This window comes from Pygocentrus nattereri, chromosome 12, assembly GCF_015220715.1.
Source record: "Pygocentrus nattereri isolate fPygNat1 chromosome 12, fPygNat1.pri, whole genome shotgun sequence".
In the NCBI taxonomy this organism is placed as follows: domain Eukaryota; kingdom Metazoa; phylum Chordata; class Actinopteri; order Characiformes; family Serrasalmidae; genus Pygocentrus; species Pygocentrus nattereri.
The window spans coordinates 14,190,449-14,206,877 of record NC_051222.1 but is presented as its reverse complement, the minus strand read 5'-3'; positions in this window follow the sequence as shown (position 1 = coordinate 14,206,877).

Sequence of the window (16,429 nt, the reverse complement as noted above, 5' to 3'; positions counted from 1 at the left end):
CCCGTTGAAGCGAAATGTTGGCAGCGGTGTGAGCACCTACATTAAAGGCAGTAGTTTTGAATTTTTGGAAATTGTGATGTGGTACATCCCACGGCCTTTAGACTAGCCTTCTACTCTGCATGCACTTTGCTTTTCACTACAAATTACTGTAGTGATGCTCAAAGCAGTCCCATCACCCTTTTAAGAGAGAAATAGTTTGCAGTAATTCTATGTGGTGAAAATCAATTAAACCTTGCTTCTCACAGTGGTACTCTCAGGCTCCAGTGTTTGAATGAATAAGTTATGTGTGATGATGTGTTTTTAGTTTGTGCACCACAGTCCTGCAGTGTGTTTTTTTTTCCCGGAAATATGATTGTAGTGGTGATGTGCAAACAAGGCAGTCCTCGTAGTCCCATTGCAATGTTGTGCTGGTAAAGATGACCACATGCTATGGCAATTGAACTTAATAACTTATGGATACTGAACCAGCACTGTAACTAATGAATTGACTCAGTAGCAGCAGTTGGTAGCCCATCATTCTCTTTACCCTTTCTGTTTAGGTCTTTCATATTGTCTCGTCACTGGGGTGGTTCCCTCAAGGGTACATCTCAGTACCTTTAGTATAGACCTTGATGAATAAAATTGTACCTATGAAGAAAGTGCAGACTTGTAGCTGTTGATACAGAATGTATATTGAATATGATGCAATTCACAGCAAAGCTCACATTATAATTACTGTGTAATTACAGAAATATTTACATACTTGCATTTGAATACTTCAGACAAAAAGTTTTAAAAAGTTAAAAAAAGACTAGGAGACTTAGTAAACAGTCATTCAACTAAACAAACTGTGTTACAAATGGTTGCATATATGGTAAAAGGAGCAGCTCTCATTGAAAATAAAGTACTTTTTGCTTTTTACATAACTGTTTAGGTTATGTATGTAAAAGTTCCTGTGTAGAACCACTGTTGACTAGATATAATTTGCATTGTGGTTCTCAGCACAGCAGTTACGCTGACATGCTAGCGTGTGTTGCAAAGGTACAGCAATGTGGCTGGGAATTTTGAAAAATACTTTGAATGATACTATATTGTTCAGTAGATGTAGACCATGTATTATGTAAGCAAACCAGTGACTACATGGTCTGCAGTCTTTTTACAGAAATGGCCAATAGCTATTGTAAATTATACCTCTAGCAGAGTGCTTTAGCAGTCTTTACAGGTCTCACATTGTTTAAAGTTTAAAGATAAAACTGTTCTTTGAAGATTCTTATCCTGTTTTTTCCTCTACCACAGATAAAAATACATTGCCAAAGAACCTTATCAAAGGAGGAAAGTGGATAGTTTTGAGCCTATAAAGCCGAATGCCCAATTTATGTCCAGGAGAGCACATTTTCAAGGAAATGAAAAGTGAAGTCAGAAACCTCTCAACACAAACAAGAGCAGAAAATGACTACAGAAAGGTCTGGTAAAGTACTGCATGGAGATGAAGGCTCAGTTTTCAGTGAAACTTCTAAGCTGAAAAGTAGTTAACTTGAAGTTATGTTGCCCCAGTTCTTATACTAGGCTTCTTAACTCATAATAGCTTTGCAGAGAAAGCTTTCACACAAATGTCAGTAAGAAAACGCACATGTGATCAGAAACAATCCATAATCCAGACTAACTCAAACCACTCTTACTATTCATTTGTATAATGTATAATACATTATATATTATACATTGTATTATACAAAAGAGAGCATGGTGCCCTGTGAGAGTACCAGGATACTCTCCGATCAGGCATAACATTATCTTTGTTTCTACGCTCATTGTCCATTTTAATAGCTCCACTTACTATATAGGTGCACTTTGTAGTTCTACAATTACAGACTTTAGTCCATCTGTTTCTCTGTTCTTCAGTGGTCAGGACCCCCAATGGATCCGCACAGAGCTGGTACTATTTGGGTGCTGGATCATTCTCAGCACTGCAGTAACGCTGATGTGGTGGTGGTGTGTTAGTGTGTGTTGTGCTGGTATGACTAGATCAGATACAGCAGTGCTGCTGTTTTTTATTATTATTTAAACTTGAGAATATACAATAAAAACTTTAATTAAATTTTTAAAATTTAATTTACAATAAAAATATTAAAAACAAAGAAAAGTTATGACAAATGAAATGAAGAAAAATATATTTGAGATTTTTCTTTATTTCTAGGTCACTATTCAAATTTAAGGAAATTTATGAATTAGACCATATTAAGGCCTTTGTACAAAAAGTCTTTTTTTCAGTCTTATCTCTTCTAGTAATGTCCATGTTCAGATGACTTTAAGGAGGATTTGATCTACTCATTAGAAACCTGCACAAACTTGTGAAGTCCATGCCAGCTTGAGTGCACAGTGTCATTAAAATGAAAGAATGGCATATCAAAAACCATGACATTTTGAAATTCATGTTAAAATTTCAATGATTCTACTGTTCAATCAAATTGTTGTGCTGATGATAGAAACTGTAATGAAAATCATTCTGTTAAATTAGAAAAGAAAGCAAAATAGAAGCGCTTTCAGGAGTTGTCTCAGACTTTGGGACCCCACTGTATGTATGTAAAAAAATTGTGTCCAAATGACTTGCATTATTTTAATTTTAATTGCAACAAAAAGCGATGTGAAGAAGTACAAAAACGCAATAAACATTCGAAATACACAAACATACTCAAATCATACTTACTGACTTAAACTCTCTAAATTAAGCGCACAAAGCCCTGACTGCCAAATGAATAACTACTGAAAATATTATGCGAATTTCTGTTTTGCTTAGAAATCAAACCCAGCATCAAACGCACAGGACAGTGATGTTATCTACTACACTATCTCAACCTGTACTGTCCTAGATAAAACTTTTTGACCATTAGTAATAGTTACTGTTAGACAGTGTTTTAGATATTAGTACTTCCACTTGTCTAGAACATTGCTATTACAGCTTAATAACTTCTCCAATAAAGAGCCTACTGTTTCCGGGCTCATTTTTTTCCATTAGTCAAGAAAAATGGAAAGTAGATTCTCTCCAGCATGACAAATTACTTACACAAAGTACTTCCCTACAAGAATCCATAAGAGATTGTTAATTAGCCTGATAGACTAGGCCACACAAGAGATCAAGTCTAATCAAGGCACTGTAGATTTATCTGTAAGGTCAACACGTATCATATCCACCACCATAATACTTTATCACTGACGGAACAGTACATGGTTATCTCTCACAGTGCATTGCCAAACTGTCTGTAATATGTTTTCACACTAAATTAGCCTCATTAGTTATAATTACTGCTTTTTTTAAGCCTCTGATGGTTTTGTTAGACCATGAAGAGTGATTTATTTCTCATAATCTCTGTACAAAGAGCAGAAGTAGCTAATGAAGTGACATCATTTCCTAAGATCAGATTGGGATAATGCTGCATTCCATTGTAAATGGAACTTGGGAAAATATGACCTTGGACTCAAAATGTGTAATAGAACAGTCACCTAAGTCGAAATGATCTTTAAAAAAACATGTGGTTGTTTTCTGATATCCATTCTGACAAATGCAGCATTAACATACAGATAAATGTATGATGACCAGCTGGGGAAAATCTATGATAACTAGTTAATAGGACGACCATGTTCCTTCCTCATACCATATTGCACAACAGCATTTTACTTATTATTATTACAGGATGAACAGAACATGACTATAGTATATATATATATAGTATATAGTAGGTTGACCTGGTGACAGCAGAGAAACAAGCAGACAAACAGAGGCAGACTTGGTAGTTGGTTAGTGTAGTGGTTAATACCTTTGCCTTCTACGCTGTAGACTGGGGTTCAATCCCCGACCAGGGCAAGCACCCTACACTATACCAATAAGAGTCCTTGGGCAAGACTCCTAACACTACCTTGGCCTACCTGTGTAAAATGATCAAATTGTAAGTCGCTCTGGATAAGAGCGTCAGCAAAATGACTTTGAGCACAAATCTTTTAATGAAGCAGTCACTGTAAACTCCAGCATGTAAGGTTAAAAAAACCCTTTACCTAAACATCTGTTAAAAGCTTCTACTCTGTGTGTAAGCTGTAATGTGTGAATATACAGCACTGACTTGTCTCAAAAAATCTGTTCTGCTCAAATTGGATATGCCAAAAATTCAGATTTGAGCTGCCAGTCTGACCAAGGCCTTAGTAAGAACAGAATGTAGAGTCACTTTAATCTTTTCCTTTTGCCATCTTCATCCAAAGTCTAAGTTAACTGGGGTTGCTCACTATTTATGTACATGCCACAGAGAGTGGTAGAATGTTGATTGCTTAATTACTGTATCATGCAGCATCAAGCATATGCACTCAGTGTGTTTCTCCACTCATTTATTCTGTTTTTTCCTGTAATTTGCATGTATCTGCTCATCAAATTCCACTGTTTCTCAGACAAACATCAGTTTTCTGTGGGTATTCATGTTTTTTTTTCTGAGCAGAAGCACTGGGATGCATTTAGTTTGGAGGTTGGGAGTATACCGGCTTGGAAGTATCCAGCTTCCAAACTTAGTATCGCACAGCATGAAAGCAGATTGGGATGCAGTGCTGCATTTCTAGTTAAGCTTCTAATGCTAAGGCCAAAAAAGCATCTATTGCTGCTTTTAATCTGCTCTTCTTTCTTTGCATGATTTCCCAGTACTGCTGTCACAGTAGTCTTGATGGGAAAAGAACGTGACATAATGAAGGCAAAAACTGATACAGTCATGTGCAAAGTGTGAACATCCCCGGTCAATACATCCTCTACAGAGAACACATAGTGGATAAAGCATGAATTGCAAAATGTGTCATAATATTTGCACAGGCCAGATTTCATGTTTAGCACACAGAAAGCTCCAAATCTTCTGTCCATATGCTCTCAAATGTTTTGTTTTAATATGCTGAAGAATAGGCATTTATCAGTGATATATTGAAAAAAAAAACAAAGACAATAACAACATATACATATATGAGTTTTGAGGAGAAATGTCTTGTGGTGTGACACATCTGTAAAGTGCAGTTATGGGAAAACACTGTGATCTTTGTATGTTGGGGTAGCTCACATAATACATAATATCAGGTTTAATATTCCTACAGTTAAAGTGGACCACTATCACACTATTGGAAATAAAGTTAGAAGAAACAGCTTTTAGCTATGCTACAAATAACATACTTGCTGGGAGTTTCGGTTAAGATTCGGAGCAGCAGGAGAACAGTCACATTATGCGAAGAAGAGGTTCACGAGTAGCTGATGTATACCTATTGTTAACTCTTGGTTAGTACTTTGGCAGATCTGATGTCACTTAAATTCAGTCCCACTCAACTCAAATCAAACGGAAAAAAATCTCAGGAAAAATTACTTTCAGAAACCTCCTAACATTATTCGTTCTCTGTCTTTTCACAAAACTAAACCACAAAAAACACATATACACTGCTCAAAAAAATAAAGGGAACACTCAAATAACACATCCTAGATCTTAATGAATGAAATATTCTCATTGAATACTTTGTTCTGTACAAAGTTGAATGTGCCGACAACAAAATCACACAAAAATCATCAATGGAAATCAAATTTATTAACCAATGGAGGCCTGGATTTGGAGTCACACACTGTGAGCACAACCCCCATCTGTGGACGTCGGGCCCTCATACCATCCTCATGGAGTCGGTTTCTAATCGTTTGTGCAGGCACATGCACATTTGTGGCCTGCTGGAGGTCATTTTGCAGGGCTCTGGCAGTGCTCCTCCTGTTCCTCCTTGCACAAAGGCGGAGGTAGCGGTCCTGCTGCTGGGTTGTTGCCCTCCTACGGCCTCCTCCACATCTCCTGGTGTACTGGCCTGTCTCCTGGTAGCACCTCCAGCCTCTGGACACTACGCTGACAGACACAGCAAACCTTCTTGCCACAGCTCGCATTGATGTGCCATCCTGGATGAGCTGCACTACCTGACCTACTTGTGTGGGTTGTAGAGTCCATCTCATGCTACCACGAGTGTGAAAGCATGTCTTTTTTGTTTCCTCCCTCACCCAATGTATTCTGTTTCTCTGTTTTTCCATTATTCCTGTCTTCCTGTCCTGTCTCCCCCCTTGTCATATTGTATATGCTCGGACGGGTTGATCATAATTTCGCTGGTTACTTTGGTGACTATGTGACAATAAAGGCTTCATTCATTCATTCATTCATTCATTCAAAGCACCACCAACATTCAAAAGTGACCAAAACATCAGCCAGAAAGCATAAAGGTACTGAGAAGTGGTCTGTGGTCCCCACCTGCAGAACCACTCCTTTATTGAGTGTGTCTTGCTAATTGCCAATAATTTCCACCTGTTGTCTGTTCCATTTGCACAACAGCTGTGAAATTGATTGTCAGTCAGTGTTGCTTCCTAAGTGGACAGTTTGATTTCACAGAAGTTTGATTTACTTGGAGTTATATTGTGTTGTTTAAGTGTTCCCTTTATTTTTTTTAGCAGTATAGTAAGAAGAAAATGGGCACAGGGGCTTTAAAGGAGGCAAAGCCAATGTCTCTGAATGTATCGCTGACTATAAGACAGGGTTAATAACATTCTGCATTGAACCGCATGCAATCATTGTCACTGTGCGAAAACATATCCATTAGGTTCACTAATGGATAAATACTTTTGCAAATCCTTCATGATAATTTCCCAAACAGCTCAATAAACCATTTACTTCACCATCCACAGCCTCGCATAGTTTGCCACACTCCACTACAGCCCCTCTCTAACATGCACCCATATGATGACTTTCTATTAATCCCTGATCTGAACTTCCAGTCAGTAAAGTGGCTTTACCTCACTACCCAATTCCCATCATCTGCATTAAAGCCTCAGGGAACTGAAATCAGTAATTGCTTTCTAATTAGGTTAATGCTGGTCCTTTGAGCACTTCTTGTTGGTCGCTATAAATTGGACACCTATCTAATCTTAAGTAAATCTTACAGAAGCTTCACCCTCACTAATCACTAGGCTAATCAGCACTTGTTTTTTAAATGCTGCATAATTCAACCCATGAGATGTAAACAAAGTCATTCAGGGTAGTTTGGGTGTGTTGTAAAGAAATATACCAGCTCAGATTTAATTCACAGTGGTGGTGATGGGATGTTTTCTTTGGGTTTTACCTTACGAGGCCCTGCACATACCTCTCCTCACTGCTTTGAAAAATATATGTTAGGCTAAAACCCTCTCATTTTAGGGCTGTACATGGATTTTTGACTTGATAGTGCTGGTGTTAGAAATTCTCAGGACGTTTGAGAGAGAAAATCAAACAAAATTATCCAAATACAGCAGAAAAATGCAAAAAGAAGGAGGGAAGCAAAATGTTTATTCCTGCACTTCTGAAGATAAATGAGTTTTTCAGTCAGAACAGAGCGCTGCAGCAGGCTCTTAATGTTAATGTTAGTATAAATGGCTTCAATGTGGAGGTAATTACTCCAAAAAGTAATTCATCACATGTTACTAATTATTTCTTCCAATGTAATATGTACAAAATGTAATGTGATTATGTTACTCATTACTTCCTGGAAAAAATCATCTTTCTACTCATTACTTTTACATGTGTACCAGGTTATCTCACTATGTTGGCTGATACATTCGTTTGTTTCTTGGATTATTTCTTAAAACAAGCTAAATTCACTGCCAGTATGGTGAAATCATGTCACAAGGAATAACGTCTAGAAATAAGCTCATCTTAAAATATTCATATAACAATATCTTAAACTTGTAAGTAGTTTTTTTTCAACTACCACAAAATTAAATGCAAAATTAAATTAAAATCAGTTGCACGACTACACTAACGGGATGATTTGGAGAAAGTTCTTTCACACGCATGCAACTGTGACTACTTTTGTCTTCTTTGTTCACACAGAATTTATTCCTCTTTGCGCCATACTCTGTCACTGCACAGCACCAGTTCTTCATACTCACACATCTCATTTACAAACTGATTCTTCAAAGAACCAACTATTGAAAGTGATCATCTTTAGTGATTATTTCAGTGATAATAACATTTTTAGTAATGTGTTCCCTGGGAATTAAAACAACAGAAGGCATTATTTCACTTGACCAATACATGTAAAACATGCTTAACTGAATGCCCTCTGTAGAAGCTTGTAAATATGTTTACAGCAAATTATGATGACCTTATTTACTGCAATGTTCCTGCTGGCCATCCACCTCTGACATTCTGTGGAGGGCTCTGAAATTGCTAGAAACCTTGAAGAAGACACCGTAGAAGGCCAGATCCACATCAAATATCAAGAGGCCAAAGTGTTGACTTTATGGTCATGGAATCTTGGAGGGGTTAATTGGTTATCAATGGTGACAGAAGTCCTCTGGGAAGGCAATAGTGTCTTCTATAATTTGGAAAGGGATTGAGATAGGGATCATAGATAGGGGAGCTATTTAAGAGCTGTGGTTCAAACCTGCGATGTGCTGTGGTGCAATCAGAGCTCAAAAAAGACATTTTTTTCTCCTTTGATGATTGCTCTCTGACAGAACAAAGCAAGCAGCTAACAATATAACTTGTCACCTGAAGAAGCCTCTTCTTTTAAATCTGAGCTGACAGCTCAAGACATGCTATTTATTACTGTAAAATGTTTTCAAAAACAAATGCTTACCTCTAAAGCTCCATTGTGGGAAAAGTACATAAATCCTTTACTTTAATGAAGAGATGAACTAATGTAATGTTGCTCTGTTAGAGTGAAATTTTGGCATCTAAAATGCAGTTACTAAATGTACTCAATTGAATATAAACGTAAATATCTTATGTTTAGTTGACCACAGTAGATATAATAACTCGATAATAGCTCGATGTTCCATTATCTGTCCTGCTGTCTCAAGAGAAAGCACTGTGTCACCAGCATTTTCATTAGCTTGGGAATTCAGAGCTAAGAGTCAACATTACAGCATACAATGAAATGAAATTCTGATGTTTTAATGTTCTACGTGTGAAGTGTCACAGCAGATATCAACTTGATTTTAGCAACACAGAACTCAAGACTCTTCAAGCCTCCATACTTAAGAAACTCCTTTTCCATATGATTTCTCTGGCTAATTTTTAATGAAGTAAAGTCTTCACTGTTTCCAGAGTGTGAAAAAATGACTGACCTGGTAAATTAGGATGGGGCTAAAGTCATTGAGAAACCTCCTCATGTTATACTAATTCTCTCTGACACTGACTGTAAGAACACTCATAATGCATGTAATTACACACCACCTGTTACAAACAAAAGTCTTCTTCAAAAAATAGCAATTCACCTTGTTACATGTGTGATTACATTACTTCTAATGTGGGACCAAATTTCCCTTTAACACTATGCCAACCAACCCCATTCTCTCTATACTCTTATGGTGTTGGTTTCCTGAGTAGCCCTCAGGAGTAAACATTAGTGTGTCCTGCTCAGGAAGTGTGTAGCAGATCCAAGAAAATGTTTTTTTTAATGTGAGGTTGTAACATTTACAAAGTAATAGTCCTTGCAATGTTTTTGTTTAGCAGTTTTTGCATCATTGTTGCATCAAATCTGATTAAATCACAGGTTTGATGCAACAATGATGCAAAAACTGATAAAGAAAGTTTACATTCTATGACAAAAAGTTCTGACAAACCATTAGGTGAAGAGAGGAAAGCGGTTCCCGACCAACACCGTATACAGTGGGGCTGGAGGGCTGCTGACTTTGGACGTCATTGGACGGTGGAAGGAATACTTCAAGGATCTTCTCAATCCCACCAAAGATCCTTCCCTAGAGGAGGCAGAGCTTGGACATCCTTGGAGTGATGGAGGGTCTGTCCATCACTCGGGATGAGGTAGCCAAGGTGGTTTGAAAAATTCCACCTTGGAGAGTTGGCAGAGCACCGGGGATGGATGAGATCCGCCCGGAATTCCTGAGGGCTCTGGATGTTGTAGGGCTGTCTTGGCTGACACGCCTCTGCAACATCACATGGACATCTGGGGCAGTCCCCCTGGAAGGGCAGACCCGGGTGGTGGTCCCTCTTTTTAAGAAAGGGGACCAGAGGGTGTGTTCCAACTATCGGGGGATCGTACTTCTCAGCCTACCCGGAAGGTCTATGTAGGGGTACTAGAGAAGAGAGTCTGACTGATAGTCGAATCTCAACTACAAGAGGAACAATGCGGGTTTCGCCCTGGTCGTGGAACACTGGACCAGCTTTTTATCCTCACCAGCATCCTGGAGGGTGCGTGGGAGTTCACCCAACCAGTCCACATGTGTTTTGTGGATTTGGAGAAGGCATTCGACCGCGTCCCTCGGGGGATCCTGTGGGGAGTGCTGCAGGAGTACGTGGTGAGGGGCTCGTTGTTACGGGCCATTCAGTCCCTGTACAAATGGAGCAGGAGCTTGGTTCATATAGCCAGCAGTAAGTCAGATTGGTTTCCAGTTAGGGTTGGACTTTGCCAGGGCTGTCCATTGTCACCAATTCTGTTCATAACTTTTATGGACAGAATTTCTCGGAACAACCAAGTGGCGGAGGGTGTCCGGTATGGTGGCCTCAGGATTTCATGTCTGCATTTTGCGGATGATGTTTTCCTGTTGGCGTCATCAGGCCGGGACCTCCAGCTCTCTCTGGACCAATTTGTAGCCAAGTGTGAAGCGGCTGGGATGAAAATCAGCACCTCTAAATCTGAGATCATGATCCTCAGTCGGAAAAGGGTGGAATGTTCTGTGCAGGTCAGGAGTGAATTCTTGCCCCAAGTGGAGAAGTTTAAATATCTCTGGATTTTGTTCACAAGTGAAGGAAGGATGGAGGCGAGAGGTTGACAGGCGGATTGGTGCAGCGTCTGCAGTAATGCGGACCCTATACCAGTCCGTCATTGTGAAGAGAGAGTTGAGCCAGAAGGCAAAGCTGTCAATTTACTGGTCAATCTACTCCCACCTATGGTCATTAGCTTTGGGTAGTGACCGAAAGAGAGAGATTGCAGATACAAGTGGCCGAAATGAGCTTTCTCGGCAGGGTTGCCGGGCTCTCCCTTAGAGACAGGATGAGAAGCTCAGCGATTCGGGAGAGGCTCGGAGTAGAGCTGCTGCTCCTCCACATTGAGAGAAGCCAGTTGAGGTGGTTCGGACATCTGGTAAGGATAGGAGGTGTTCCAGACATGTCCGATGGGGAGGAGACCCTGGGAAAGACACAGGACACGTTGGAGGGATTATATCTCTCGACTGTTTTGGGAACTGCCTCGGTATCCCTCCGGAAGAGCTGGAGAAGGTGGTGGGGGAGAGGGAGGCCTGGGCCTCTTTGCTTAGGCTGCTGCCCGCATGACCCAGACTCAGATAAGCAGATGACAATGGATAAATGAATGGATGGACAAAAAGTATTTCATAGAACGGTTCATATGCTGCAGGCTGTTGCTAGGTTACAGGTGAAAATGGTGGAATGATGTTTAAAAAATGCCTTCCAGCCTTTCACATTGTGTAACAAACTCAAAGGCAAATACCAAAGAGGAAAAAATGACCACGCCACCAGCAGCCATTAGAGGAATTAATTCATAATCTTCTATTGCTGGGCAAGCACATGTTAGGAAAAGCATGTGCCAAAAATAACAGTCTTAAAACAACAAGAAACCATCCGCCCTCTGGGAACTCTAGCAATCTTAGAAGAGATGGAGAGCAGTGTTCACTCAAAAAAGCATTTCCTAGAAAAGCAGACAAAGATGTGTGATCAATTCTGTGGCATTGCGTGGTGAGTGTGTCCCCAGGCAACCTCCACAGCTCTCCTCATTGTCTTCTACCTGCTATTAATGGAAACTCATCTAGTGGCAAATCCATTCGGAAACTCCCTAAGCTTGCTCTGGTGATACGGAAGAATAAGGCTGTCTGCACAAACACTTGAAGAAATTCAGTTGTGATGCTTTGGGAGACACTTTTCTATGGACTGTGTGACCCCATGCTGCCTGCTTTCACTTATTAGAGTTTTATTAGATTACTCAGAATTAGATTACTCAGTACATTCACTGTGATTGGATTCTTGATTAATTACTGAAAATTCTGTGTCTCTTGAGAGGTATGGAGGCATTAAATAGAAATATGTTAAATGTCTACAGACGTATTGCGCAATAGAAAGCTTACCGTTGCATATATAGTTATAAATTAAAACAAAAACCACAATACACAAAATTCAGATCTGTTAAGAGCAAAATGAAGTAAAATATTACCTGTTTTAATCCTATTCTTAAACTAAAGGTAATGTTTGGTGGCAAAAATAACTTTGTATTTTACAGATACAACACTTTTTTGGTTGATATCAATGTTGAGGAGCTAAAACTCCACTATTAAGACATTTATATGGTCAACTATTAAACTCCTAGGCCTGTTTTAGCTGTCAGTTAATTGTTAAATAAATAGTTGCGATGAAAATAGTTGTCTTAATAAATAGATAAATAGTTGTCTTTTTTGTTCTTAGCATGTAGCTATTAAACTATAAGACTAAAGTGACTAAAGTAGTTCATTAGCTGTCTTGCTTCCCAAGTATTGATACTAGTAGCTCCCAACTGATGAAGGAAACAATATCTAATAAACAAGCATTGTGCACTGGTGCCTTCTAAATGTGTTTTAACAAACATCAGATAAGCAAACATTACTTATTGCTACTTTCTAGAGATGTCAAACAAACATCAAAAAAACAAATATTAAAATAGCTCTAGAATGTTATTAACATCAAATATACCAACAATACTCATTGCTGGCCTCTAAACATGTTAAGAAACATCACATAAACAAACATTACTCACTGCTGCCCTCTAAAAGTGTTATTAACAAACAGCAAATAAACAAACATTTCTCACCACTGTGGAAAATAATTGTGATCAGCTTTAATGAGAATGATTGGATCAGGCAACTATATTATAAATATGGTAGGCCTAGAAACTCCAGTAGTTGTAATTAGAGAGTGCTTTACTGACTGATATTACTTCCACTTTTCAACTGTTTTGTTGATTTCTCTTAATTAGCTGTTATTCTTCATCAGTCTTTTGAGATTTTGCAATGCCTTCACTATAGTAAAGGATGGAGCAAACTGTTTTAAAGGACAAAGGATTGTAGTAGATTACTGCAGTGTCAGGTGTGACTGAGCCCTTTTGTATAATTTTGCTTAGGGCCCCAAGGCGCTGTGAGAGTCATGTGAAGCCACCAAATCTTTTCAAACTGCCACTAACAAAACGGCAGTGCACAGCTCAACACACTTGGAGGAGAACACTAACTGCCAGTTCTGTTACATCAGCTGACAGACATCACCTTTGGCTAGTATCATGCAGAGAGATCCCACCCAAAGAAAGCGAGACCAATAGTGCTCCTATCACTATATCTCCTAATAGATTTTTAGATATTTAGATATTTTTGATGTAAATAATTCTATTTAAAAAATACAAATAAGTAGCACAACAATTACATTTGTGATATTGTCATTTTTTGGTTTGGTTGTCAGTGTAGTATAATGAAGATTTGCAGTTTAAAAAAAATAAATAAACAATGAGTGCCAACAGACCCCTAATGGTGCCATCCAACCCAATGGACCACTCCCAGTCTTAAAAAACACTTTCATACTCGGCCAACTGTAGCAAATTTTCAGGCAACTGACCTGGGTCCAAGAAAAGTGTGAAAACGCCCTAAATCTCTCTGTAATCCTGTAAAGCACATTTGAAGTCTGTTGAGCTCATTGCGTTCGTATCTGTATAAGTTCATCTTTTTAAGGATCTTCCTTGACATTTACAGTGCATTTTCATTCTGAATGGATGGTGAGCTCACTAAGAAAGGCAGTCTTAGAGGAGCCCATTCATGTCATAACTCTCTTGTGAATGGCGGGAGCTCTTGTAAAAGATAACAGTTACACGCAGCAATGTACTACAATTTTATCATCATCATTTATGGAATACATATTTATGGAAAATTTGCATTCACCTATTTATAATAAATGTAGTGTGCTAAGGAGAAATAGAGCAAGCAAGATATCATGACAAACATGCATAATAATGATCGTAATCAGATACAGGAAGTGTTTTTTGGACCTCATAGGCCCCTTTAGAACTTGTTCATTCCTGATAAACAAATTTAATTGCCCTCTCACTTTCCTGGAGTTAATTGCTGTGGGTCTTTTTCTTCCTCTTTTTTTCTCTTTCCTTGCTGGCCACTGTGTTTGTTTATATTATTTATTCATGTGGGAAATTATCATTCTTTCCTTATGCCATCACTAGTCTATTTCAGAGCTCACTCTGGCTGAGTGAGCGAGTTGTGGGGTGAGGTCTCAGCTACTGTTCCCATATGAATTAATAATTCATTGATCTACATGAGCTTAGGCCAGCAAGCTACCACACATATATTGAATACCATACAAGGGAGAAGTACAATACCTCCTGTCCATATTACTAGAGTTACCCAAATCGGTTGCAAAGAATGATGGATCAGCAGCATGCTAACCTCAAAATTTGTGTTTTTATTTTTCATGTGTTTGCTAAGCTTCAAAATGGCCTGTATTAGTAAATAGTTAAAGGTCTGTTGTGTAAAAATGACTGTTGCATTAATACTGAAATTGTAATAATACATCTTCTTAGTGCATAACTGGCAACAAATGATCCATTCTAGATAGCGTTTATTGAATCAAACTTAATTTGCATTCCAATTCCAGTACCTATTCACAATATTTTAATTCCATACAAAAGTTCAATTTATCTGTATGTGGTTGAAAAAAATATTAAAATATTAAATATTCACAGCTTGATTGTTTTTGAGGCAGCACAGTGTAGCCTCACAGCAAGCTACCATAAAGCATTACAGTGATGTTTACCTCAGAATATAGGATGCAAATGGACTTGTTTAGCATATTTTAGCTTCTAATTAGTCATGCCTATAATCATCTTGAAGTATTGGTGACTCATTAAACTCTTTTAAGTGCTTAAGCAGTGAACTATAGACATTAGCTAATGCTACTTAGAACTTCTAGAAATAAATGTTGCCAATTGTACAGCAATAAGATTTAAAGTTAGTTAATTCATTCATACTTAATAATTTGTAATAACATGAAAAAGTGTTATTTGTGCATCATTACAACTAATAATGCAGGTCTGTTATGTACTAATAGCCATCATAATGAATTTAACTTATTTTGTAGTTGTAACATGGGGGGAGCGATGATGAGGCGGAAGCCACATGCTGAGAGAAGCGAGATTTATTAGGGGCAAATCCAGATTCAGGGTAAAAATGGTCCTGGGTCAGAGAGCCAACACGGATAGATCAGGGAACAGACATGACAAAAGGAACGCAAGGATAAACACAAAACGGAAGTCAGAAGAAACAAGACCAAACAATATAATGCAAAGATCAAACAAAGACCAGCAGCCTAACAGGGGAAAACACAGGGCTTAAATACAACAGGGTTAACAAGATACAGGTGGTTAACACAGGTGGTTACAATCAGGGGCAGGGTCTGGAAACAAGGGGTTAGGACCGGGAAGAAACAAAACAAGGAATCACATGGACAAGACCAAAACAAAACAAAAGCACATGGAGGACTGGGAGGGGCCAGTGAATAAAATCAGTAGTGAATAAACCATTTAAAAGTTTCTAATTTAGGCTTTAGTGAACAAACATTAAGACATTAATAAACTTTCAATAGGTGTTCCTTAAAATAAAGTTTACAAATGTAATGCGGAACGAGGAGGCGGACGGATGTGCGGAGATAAGCGACTTTTTTTAAGGGCAAATCCAGGGTCATGGTCGAGACAGTCCAGGTTCAAGTGACCAATACATAGAGCAGGAAGGGCAGATATAATGTGAATAAATAGGTACACAAACAACAGGGCCAGAAGAAAAACAACATACAACAAACAACATCTCAAAGAAAGACCAGCAACAACACAAGGGCAAACACAGGGCTAAATACAAGAAGGCTAACAAGGGATAACAGGACTCAGGTGAAAACACAGATTGGGAATAATCAGGGGCGGAGTCACAAAACAAGGGACCGGACAAGGGATCAAAACAAAAAGCACGTGGACTAGACCAAAACACAACACAAACACATGGACAGGACTGGGTGGGGCCAATTGTGACAACAAATATCTCACTTAAAAAGATCTGGATGAACAAACTAACATAAATGAACAGCATATTTCCATTTTAATCATATTATTGATTAGTCTATGCAACTAATAAAGTAAGACAAATACCGTGACCATTAGTTATTGTTTGTAGGAAAATAAATCAATAAAGAAATAAATAGAAAATGGTTTTCGAAGAAAAAATCTTTCTGGTCTATTCATAAAGTACAATAAATTAAATGCATTAAAATAAAAATTTTATTTAAATAAAAAATAGTCATGGATATGCTTTGAGTACTTCACACTGTAGCACTGTCAGAGAATAGATAACCACTCTGGTTAACCTGTAATGCTTTATGTGGATTTCTTCTTCTTCTTTTTC